The sequence below is a fragment of the Vombatus ursinus genome, unplaced genomic scaffold (assembly GCF_900497805.2).
Source record: "Vombatus ursinus unplaced genomic scaffold, bare-nosed wombat genome assembly UNPS02001419.1, whole genome shotgun sequence".
Classification (NCBI taxonomy): Eukaryota; Metazoa; Chordata; class Mammalia; order Diprotodontia; family Vombatidae; genus Vombatus; species Vombatus ursinus.
In genome coordinates, this window is record NW_020941197.1 from 15,605,574 (window position 1) to 15,615,904 (window position 10,331).

Below are 10,331 nucleotides of genomic sequence, written 5' to 3' on the forward strand. Positions count from 1 at the left end.
GATAGATAGATAGATAGATAGATAGATAGATAGATAGATAGATAGATGGATGGATGGCACAGAGTGAGTTGAAGATGAAGGGGTAATATCTAGAAAATAAAATTAAGGGGTGAGAGAGGATTATACTGGGAGAAGGAGAAAGGGAGAGGTAGAATGGGGTAAATTATCTCACATAAAACAGACAAGAAAAAGCTTGTACAGTGGAGGAGAAGTGAGAGAAGGTAAGAGGGAATGAGTGAATCTTATTCTCATAGGATTTGGCTTAAGGAGGGAATAACATACTCACTCAATTGGGTATAGAAATCTATCTTACCCTACAGGAAAATAGGGGGGAAGGGAATAAGGGAGAGATGACAGAAAGGAGGGTAGTTTGGGGGAGGGGGTAATCAGAAGCAAACACTTCTGAGGAGGGACAGGGTCAAAAGAGAGAATAGAATAAATGAGAGGTGGGATAGGATGAAGGAAAATTAGTTAATTTTTCACAACATGACTACTATGGAAATGTTTTACATGATTACACATGTACAACCTATATCCAGTTGTTTGCCATCCCAACGAGGGTGGGTAGGGAGGGAGGGAGAGAATTTGGAACCCAAAGCTTTAACAACAAATGTTAAAAAATTGTTTTTACATGCAGCTAGGAAATAAGATATACAGGCAATGGGGTATAGAAATCGATCCTGCCCCACAGGAAAATAGAAGGGGAAAGGGATAAGAGAAGGAGGTGGGGATGATAGAAGGGAAGGAAGATTAGAGGAAGGGGTATTCAGAATGCATACCACCTTTGGGTGGGGGAGGGGCGAGATGGGGAGAAAATTTGGAACTCAAAATCTTATAGAAGTGAATGTTGAAAACTGAAAATTAATTAATTAATTTAAAAAAAAGAAAGTTGATGAGCAGCTCTGAAAATGGCTCAGCAAGCCCTCACACCAGAGGTGCCAGTCCTCCTGAACACACCATACACTTCACTTAAGGAGTCTTTGAAAATAGAGACATTATAAGGACCCTTAGAGGCAGAGTTGTGTATTAGATAAAAAGCCCAACTTTAAACTTGAAAGACCAGAGTTCCACTTCAAATACATACTGGCTATGGGATACTAACCAAGTCACTTGACTTCTCAGTGCTCCAGGCACTGTACACCATGTTTTTGTAAATGGCAGAGAAGGTGCTAACCTACACTGGTAGAGGAAATTTGCCCACTTAGGAGTTCCCTATATAAATAAAGTCACATGTCCTTTCCTATAAGAAGCACAAAAATATTTTCATGAAACAAAAACTATATGGTCCTAAATGAGCAATTCCCAAATTACAAAAAGCTTCTTTTCTTTAAAAAAAAAATCATTCAGGAGAAAGTGTTTCAATACACTTCTGATAAGAGAAGGAAATGGTTATCATTTTGCTGTGGAGAAGCTTCATTATTTTCAGAAATTTCTGATAGATTAGCAGGTAACTAATTCACAATATGAAAGGTTTCTTCAACTTTAAAAAAGGATTCCCACCAGGGTTCCTTTAATAGCAAACCTCCCATGGTAAGAAGTATTTATTTACAGATCATTAACTGTTGGGGCAGGGGGTGCAGAAAACCTGAAAGAATTGCATATGACTGACAGCTTAATCAGAATTGAAGATAAACCATCCCTGCAGCCAGGTTTAGAGGTCTGGAAATTAGATTCCTAACTGTCTGAGCTAGAAGGAACCTAAAACATCAACTAACCCAAGCCCCTTATTTGATCAATGAAAAATGTGAAAGCCAGAGAGGAGAAATTACTTCCTCAAGATCACAGAGCCTAGTTAGAGGTACTTGCAAGATTGCAATCTAAATTCTCTGACTCCCAAACCAGAGTTCTTTCTTCTACACAGTACAATGTTCTTTCTGATCTAATTTTCAAATATTTGATTTACAAATTCCTTTAGGAATATAATACATCTTTATTAATCATGCACTGTGTGGAGAACCCTGTATTAGGCACTGGGGGATATCCAAAGTTTAGAAGAGACATTGTCTCTGCCTGCAAAGAATTTACATTCCTAGGGTGTGTGAGAGGAAGGGAAGGGTGAGAAGAGAGAAGGTAGTGAATGCCATCAACTAAGCTTTATTACATCATTCAATCTGTGTGGGACAGCGACCCTAACTCAATGAAACTCAGAGACTTCTCAAGGTGGAAGTAAAAGTTACTCTTTTATTACAATCTCACGAAAAGGGGCATCTACTCCTCCAGTACACTACCAGCAGGAGAGAGGCAAGGCACAAAGGACAAAGCAAAATTATATATCCTATCACAAACAAGCCTCCCACCCACCACTGTCTCTTAGTCCCATTGGCTGAGAGGCAGGGCTCACATTCTAGGCGCAAGACTAGACTAGAGAGTCTTCCCTGGAGACAAAGAACAAAGAAACAGGGTATAGTCAGTCAAAATGTATATGTCCTTATTTGGCAAACTTAGTGCTGATGTGGCAGTTGTATGGCAATCAAGGGTAGGGCCGGATTCCACAGGTTGAGTAATTTCCAGGAAACTGAAACTTAGGCCTATTGGCTTTTTTTTTTTTGTTTTGTTTTATTTTGTTTGTTTTTGGAGCCTGCCTCCAGTTTCAAGACAGTCTCTTTATCACCACCCTGAGAAGTATTCACAAAGGCTATATCCCACTCAAATCCAACAAATATTTATTAAAGTCCTACTAAGGAAGCGAGGTGGTGCCATGGATAGAGTGCCGGGCCTAGAGTCAAGAAAACTCATCCTCCTGACTCCAAATCCAGCCTCAGACACTTACTAGCTATGTGATGCTGGGCAAGTCACTTAACCCTGTTTGTCTCAGTTTCCTCATCTGTAAAATGAGGTGGAGAAGGAAATGGCAAACCACTCCAGTATCATTGCCCAGAAAACCCCAAATGGGGTCATTCAGAGATGACTGAAAACCAACTGAACAACAACAAAGGCATTATTATGTACTGGAGATGTAAAGAGAGAGAGTTCAAACCAGGGCTACATGAAGTCTTTGAAAAAGGAAGAGGGGTAACCTAATTACAACAAAGATATCAATAAGGTGATAAATCTGGATGGGGTGAAACTGAAAGGAGAAAAGGTTTCTGGATGATGGCAGAAGATGGCTTAGGAAATCTGGAAATAGAAGCAAAAGTAGATTTACTTCTCCAGGCCCAGTTGTTGGGAACACCCAGTAATGGAAAGGGTGACAAAAGTTGTAATACCTTCTGGAGAAAGTCATGTTTCCATGATTGCAAGGATATAAAAGGTATATAAGAGGATGTGATGCAATAGGGAGAATAGGTTGTTAACTATAGGAGTTCCAGCAAGCATAATGGAAGAGGAGGACAAAGTAGGATAAATAGATAATATGGGTAGGACTGAGATGCATGGGAGTGAGGGACCTTTCCTCTAGGAAGTCTGACTCCAAATCACAGGAATTGTGAAAGGTTACTAGCCATAGGACAAAAAGATCTCTAGGGACTTATATTTATGACTGGAGGAAATCTTAGAATTAATCTAGTCTAATGCTTTCATTTGAAGAAACTGAGGGCCAAAGAAGGGGCTTGCTGGGCAGGTAAGTGGAAAAGTTTGGATTTGAACCCAAGGTCTCTGACACCAAATCCAGGATGCTGTGTCTCAGCTGGAAAATCTGCTGTTAGACTGGGTCAAGTAGGTAACTCCTCAGCATTGGCTCAACAGTGATAACTACAGACACTCTCTACTAAGGACTCCAGTTTCAATACCCTTCTAAGTGTGGGAGTTGTTTGTCCTTCATTCTCAAAGAGGACCAACGACATCAAGAAGCTGATGTCTTGACTTGCAAGTGAATTGGATTTAAGTGAGGCAGGGCTGTGCAACTTCACCAGTCTCACTCTCTCCTCCAGAGCCACCTGGGTCCAGTGGTGATCAGGACAAATGGAGATGGCCTCAGGTACAGTGAGAGACCTTGACCTTTTTAAGCTAAGGTCTTTCCCAGGTCTCAATTTGTCTGAGGCAATATCCATTCAGTGACTAAGGCTGGGTAAGAAATGAGGTAAAAAATGGTCTCTTTTACCTACTCAAAAAAATTTAATCTGGTAGGGGAAGACTTTCAGGGTTCTAGCCAGAACAGAAACAATTGCTGTTTACACACACTCTGAGCAACAAAACCCAAACAATGACCAAATGAGACTTGGATTAGGGCTCATTATTGGCCAATTAGTGAAAGCCAGTAAGAGAGGGCCAGTAACAGTGGCCCCAGCAGCCATTTCCTAGAGAGAGCAATCTAAGGGCATGTAAAAGGGGCTGCCCAAATGGAGCAGAAGCAAAAGTTGAAATGTAAAGGAAAGGCCTTCAGATACAGAACAGACATTCCCCAGTCTAGAAAGAATCTGAGGCTAAAATTGCTCAACTGCATTAGAAGAAGCTAGAAGGACAATGACCTTGCGTCAAGGGTATAGATCACATTCATGTTTTTGTCTATATGAAGTATGAGAGATGGATTTGACTGAATTAGAACTGATCACCCTAAGGAAGGGATTCTTAAACTTTTGGACCTCAGGACTCCTTTATTCTCAACAATTATTAAGTGCCCCCCCCCCAAGAGCTTTTGTTTCATTGGATAATGTCTATTGATATTTGCCATATTATAAATTAAAACACTTAGTATTATAATGAAAATAGCTTTGGCCTTGAGAATCCCCTGAAAGGGTATTAGAAATCCCAAGATTTTTTTTAAGAACCACCACTCTAAGGAAATATGGAACACCTTATAGTGGGAAGGACCTTTTAAGCCAGGAAGGATTGTCCAACCAAACAGGATATTCATCTATCTCCTACCTGGGGATAAAAAACATCTGCACTAAGGTTCAGAATATCTCAGAGAAAAGCTTTTTACCGATCCTAAGCTAACTATTGTTGCCCTGACTAAAAGAGCACTGTAGAAATCTAGCTGAAATAAATACTGTGGCATTCTGGTTGAAGATAGTACAGTATCACCCAGATGACTCAATAGGTGAAGGTAGAAGAGGATGTCAACTGCCAACTGAAGAGTGGGCACAGGAAATCCAGTGGATTGACCTATCCCACAGATATGCCATGCCCAGGAAGAACTCAGTGGCAAGCAACCTACTTGATCTAGTGGCTGAGGGGTCTGCCTGACACTGATTAGCAGCCACTGTCCAGTAGCAGAGCAACTGCTTGGCCAGCCCAGAAATGAATCAATAAAGCAGTCATCATGTTCTGCAAGTATAGGGGCATCATTCATCTCAGAAGTGAACTGGGGTGGGGCAATGGTTGGTAGTTACCCCTTTAAGATAGAATCTACTCTCCTCCAAAACAAAGAAAGTAGAGGAAAGTGGTCTCCTAGTTTCCAAGGTTGTTGTATTTCGGTTCTTACTATACTTTCTCTGTAAATATTCTTTTGTGAAATCTAATGGATGTTACTTGGATAATAGAAATTGGGGAGATGGTAACTATTGAAACAGTATTGGTTAACTGGTAATTGATATAAGGAATACACCCATTGGGAACTCCAGAGCAATAGAATTAGTAGAAAGACAGTCCTCAAATGCTTAAGGTTAGAATCCTGACTACTCTTGCTTTGGCCCTAACCTGCTAGTTTGAGTGAGAGTTGACAAAGTGAAACCTAAAATCTATGTGCTACATCAGAATACCACTTGGTTCAAATACAGCTATTAATTAGAGCTAAAATAAGTGGGAATTTAAGAGAAACATATACCACAATTCTAACAGTTTTTAAGTTTAAAAGGAGGAGAGCAGATTGGTACCTTGATACTTAACTTCTTACTCTCTAATAGAAAGAAGGAAAACAGAATTATTCTATTCCATAAATGTGTCCTGCAACTAGCGATATAAAATCCCCACAGCCAAAAGCAAGTACTAGCCTATCAAATGAAATGGAATAAGTAACAAAAGTTACATGCACCAATGTGAAGGAGACTCTGACCTTGATAGTACCCTTTTTCAGAATGTAAGACAGCAGTGATCAAAATACAAAGCAGAGACAGAGGGTACATATACCATGACCATCATAGACACCTGACGAATGTCTGTTGAATTGAATGTGTTAAATTAACGAAAGGGACAAATAGTTGGGGACTACATCAATTTTTTTTAAGTGGAGAGAAAATAGGATAAGCATCAGAAATCAAGGACAAGGGATATATTCTCATTTCTTATGAACAAGTTATCATGGAGGGAGGGGGCAGGGAGGAGAAATTGCTTGGTGCATCTATGCAAAATAAAATCATGTATTTATATGTTTTGATCAAAAGAAACAAATGAATAGGATTGTTATTGTTTTTATTTTTATCTTTCAGTAAGAAGTCAGTGTGGATTTCGGCACCAAACCCTCTGAAAAGTTTCAAAAAGAACAGTAGTTTACTGTTAACTCCTTTACCTAAATGAATTTAAGTTGTATGAGTATATATGCATGCATGTGTGTGTGTGTGTGTGTGTGTGTGCGTATAAGATAGAAAGCCCTGTCCAGAGAAGAGGAGAAAGAATTGCTTGAGAAATCTTAAACTACCAAAACAACCTTCAAATGATCACAAAGGTCAGGGACAAGGGGAAAGACCAAACCAGAAGCAATCGATTTGGAAGACTTGGTGAAGAAAAGCGAATTTAGATAGGGTGCTGAAAAACAAACAGAGAAGCTTACAGTTTCACACCAGTAATGAGTGAGAAAGGGTCATTTTAGCTAACCTAAGTACTAACTTAGCAAAAGGACAGGCGGAGTTTCTTGGAGGCTGGCTGTAAAGCAAGCCTTGACATCAGGGTAAGGGCAGAGAGAAGTGCACAGGGGAGATCATCAAGAAAAGCAGTCTGTTCTAAATTAAAGCCTTCTCTTTGAGACAACCTAGGGAAATATTGGGTGCTTTTTAACAAATTAATTGCTATTGTTTGAGCAGAGGCTTTAATAATTGTTATAATACCTTGATCCAAAAGGTTATTATTAAGTGGTTATCTATTATATGAATTGTAAGCACATTTAGAAGCAGCCTAGGAAGTTGACAGAAAACTAGCCTTGAAGTCACATTTATTAGCTATGTGTATACTCCTGGGCTTCCATGTGCCTAGGACTTAGTTTCTAAGTCTTAGACCACTAAATAGCCAGGTTGACAGAAGGAGTTCCCACACCAAGAACAAAATCATGCCAGTATTTATGTAAAAATAAAGGACACATGAAGAAAGATGCTAACTTCATCCAGAGAAAGAACTGATAAATAGAAATATATAGAGAAAATTCTATTGTTACTTTGCTCATGCTATTTCATTAAATGGTCGCATGTTAAGCTAATAATAAAACTAATAAATACAAAAAAATAGAAAGATAAAGAAGCTTTTTTGTCTATGATAATCAATGATAATTCTGAATTTCTTTAAAGCCCCCTCCATAAGAAAAGCATAGTAGAAAGGATACTGAAATGAGCACTAATGTGGATTCTCCTGCTAATTAGCTATGTCTTTCCAAAAACTTTGGAATTTATTTCTGTCTTCATAACATGAATATCCTCTGCACCATGAACTACTAGTTCTAACTAGTACTTAGTTTCCTCATCTCTAAAAATGAAGAATTTAAATTATTTGAACTCTAGGGTCCTTTCTAGCACTCCAGGTCAGATTTGATTCTATAAGCTATCAAGATTGCCATCTAATGGCAAAATCTATAAACTGCAAGTATATAATTCTGGAACCCACAAGAGATGCCAAAAGGAGGGTAAGGTAATTTGTAGGTAATGACACAATGCTACTTCCAGAAGGAAAATACCTTAGATAAAACATTTTTTTTTGTCTTCATAACATGAATATCCTCTGCATCAAAAGCTACTCGGAAAACTAAGATAAGGCAAATCGGTTGGCATCAATCAATTCCTAGATTCTGATCTAAACAGCACTAGCAAAACCTAACAGTAAAGAAATCAAGGTGAATGAAGGGGAAAAGTGAGTTCCGGCAAATGACTATAGACAAGGGACTGCATTTACAACACCCCACACTTCAAAATAAAAAAGACCTTTAGATATAATCTTGATTTTTTTTTTCCTTTCTAGTTGCCTTTGTTGATTTGTTCAATTGAAAAGATAGGAACACTCATCAAAACCTTTTTTTCCCTTAAAAAACAAAAACCTATTTATACTCGAATGAGGAAAAGAGGGAAAATAGCAGATAATTTTGAAGAAATATATTATTACTTATTGTGGAAGATGAGAAAGATAAAAATGATAATTTAATGGCTCACAATAATTCAATTCAAAAAGCATTTATAACATGCCTATTATGTACCAGACATTATACACAGCACTGAGGATACAGAGATGAAAACAAAAAGTCCCTGCCTTGACAGACCTTATATTTTACTGGGGAAAAACAATATATAGAGATATAAGTAAAAATATTTTTTCAATGTTTGTAATGGTTTGCTTTCCACATGCCCAGCTCTCCGAAGGGCAGCCAGGTGGCACAGTAGATAGAGTGCCAAGCCTGAATTCAGGAACTCACCTTCCTGACTTCAAATATGGCCTGACATTTACTGGCTATGTAACCCTGGGAAAGTCTCTCATCCTTGTTAGCCTCCATTTCCTCTTCTAAAATGAGGTGGAAAAGGAAATGGTATTTTTGCTAAGAAAGCCCTAAATGGGGTCAAGAAGAGTTGGGCATGACTACAATATGACTAACACAATGAAAAAGATCACCTAAAATGGAGGCAGCCACTTGGGAGCCTCCAGGGCCCTGCTTCTTAGAGAAGAAATCCAGTGATCCCCTTCCATGTGAGTGGGAGTAGTCTCCTTTCATTGGCTGCCAGCTGGAACAGACTGTTCTTTAAAACTATCAGATTGGGACAGTCTCTTGCTCTTTTGTCTTGCTGCATCCAGACGCTGAAGATCATACACAGTTCACCCATATTGCAGGCACCATGATTTGTATCAGGAAAGAGGGACACCTCCCCCCTCCCACCTTTCCTTTTAGGCTTTGTTGCTTGGGGTGTTTTTGCTTCTGTTCTTTGTCCTCAGTTTCTCAGGTGCAGGCAATAATGCCCACCTGACTAGAAGTTAAAGCTATGGTGACCTTGACAAGGGGATTCCAGGTGGAACATTGCAGCCAGCCAGACTATAGCAAGGAAGCCCTAAGAAGGCAGGGTGCCTGGGAATCAAGGTCAAAGAGGTTTTGGGACTAGAACTGGGACTGAGCCATGAACCTAATGCCCTTCCACTCCTCAGAGGATGAGGTTGTATGGGGGGAGGGAGAATTAAGTACCATGTGTCTGTATATTTGTTATGCCTTTTGAAGTAAATATTCCTTTGTAAAAAAAAAATCCCTTGTAAAAAAATATTCCTTTGTAAAAAAGCTAATCAGACTGCTAGTGGCCAAGTGGAACTGGGGTGCAGGGGACTCCCCCTACAATTGGAAAAACACAATCAGTGGGACCATAGTAACCTCAAACCCTGACGTGGGTAGTTAGTGTTAAATAAAGTAAATTCAAAATAATTGGGGGAGGAGGGGCAGGAACACACTAACAGCTGAGCACATCAGGAAAGACTTTATGGAGGTGGTGGCATTTGAACTGAGAGTTCAAAGGAGGTAGTGATTGTAAGAGGGAAAGTGAGGAGAGAAAGAATTCCAGGCACACAAAGGGATGGAGCCAGGAAATGAAGTGTCCTGCACAGGATACAAGTATCCGAAATAGTGAGTCTTATTGGAACATGAAACATGTAATGGGGAGTCATGTGAACTCAGTCTGGAAAGAAAGGTTAGAGCTACTTGTGATGGGCTTTAAGTGTCAATCAAAGGATTTTGTGTTATACTTTAGAAGCAATAAGGAATCATTGCAGCTTCCTGATCAGAGAATTGATAGAGTCAGACCTGTGTTTTAGAAATATAAATCTGCTAGCTGTGTGGGAGACCGACAGGAAATGGAAGATAAATAATGGGAACATTAATTAGGAGACCATAGCAATGCCTATAGGTAAGAAGGACCTTAAGTAGGGTTGTGGCTATTCGGATAGAGGGAAGGGAACAAATGCAAGAGATGTTGTGGAGATAAAACCAATAAGACTTAGCAACCAATTGGATGTGGTGGGGTAAAGAATAAAATACAGGAAGCTAGATGGCACAGTGGATAGAGTTCTGGACTTGGAATCAGGAAGACTTACCTTCCTAAGTTCAAATCCAGCCTCAGACACTTACTAGCTGTATGACACTGGGCAAGTCACTTAACCCTGTTTACCTCAGTTTCCTCATCTGTAAAATGAACTGGAGAAAGAAATGTCAAAGCAGTCCAGTATCTTTGCTAAGAAAATCCCAAAATGGAGTCACAAAGAGTTGGACTAGCCTGAACAACAAGAAG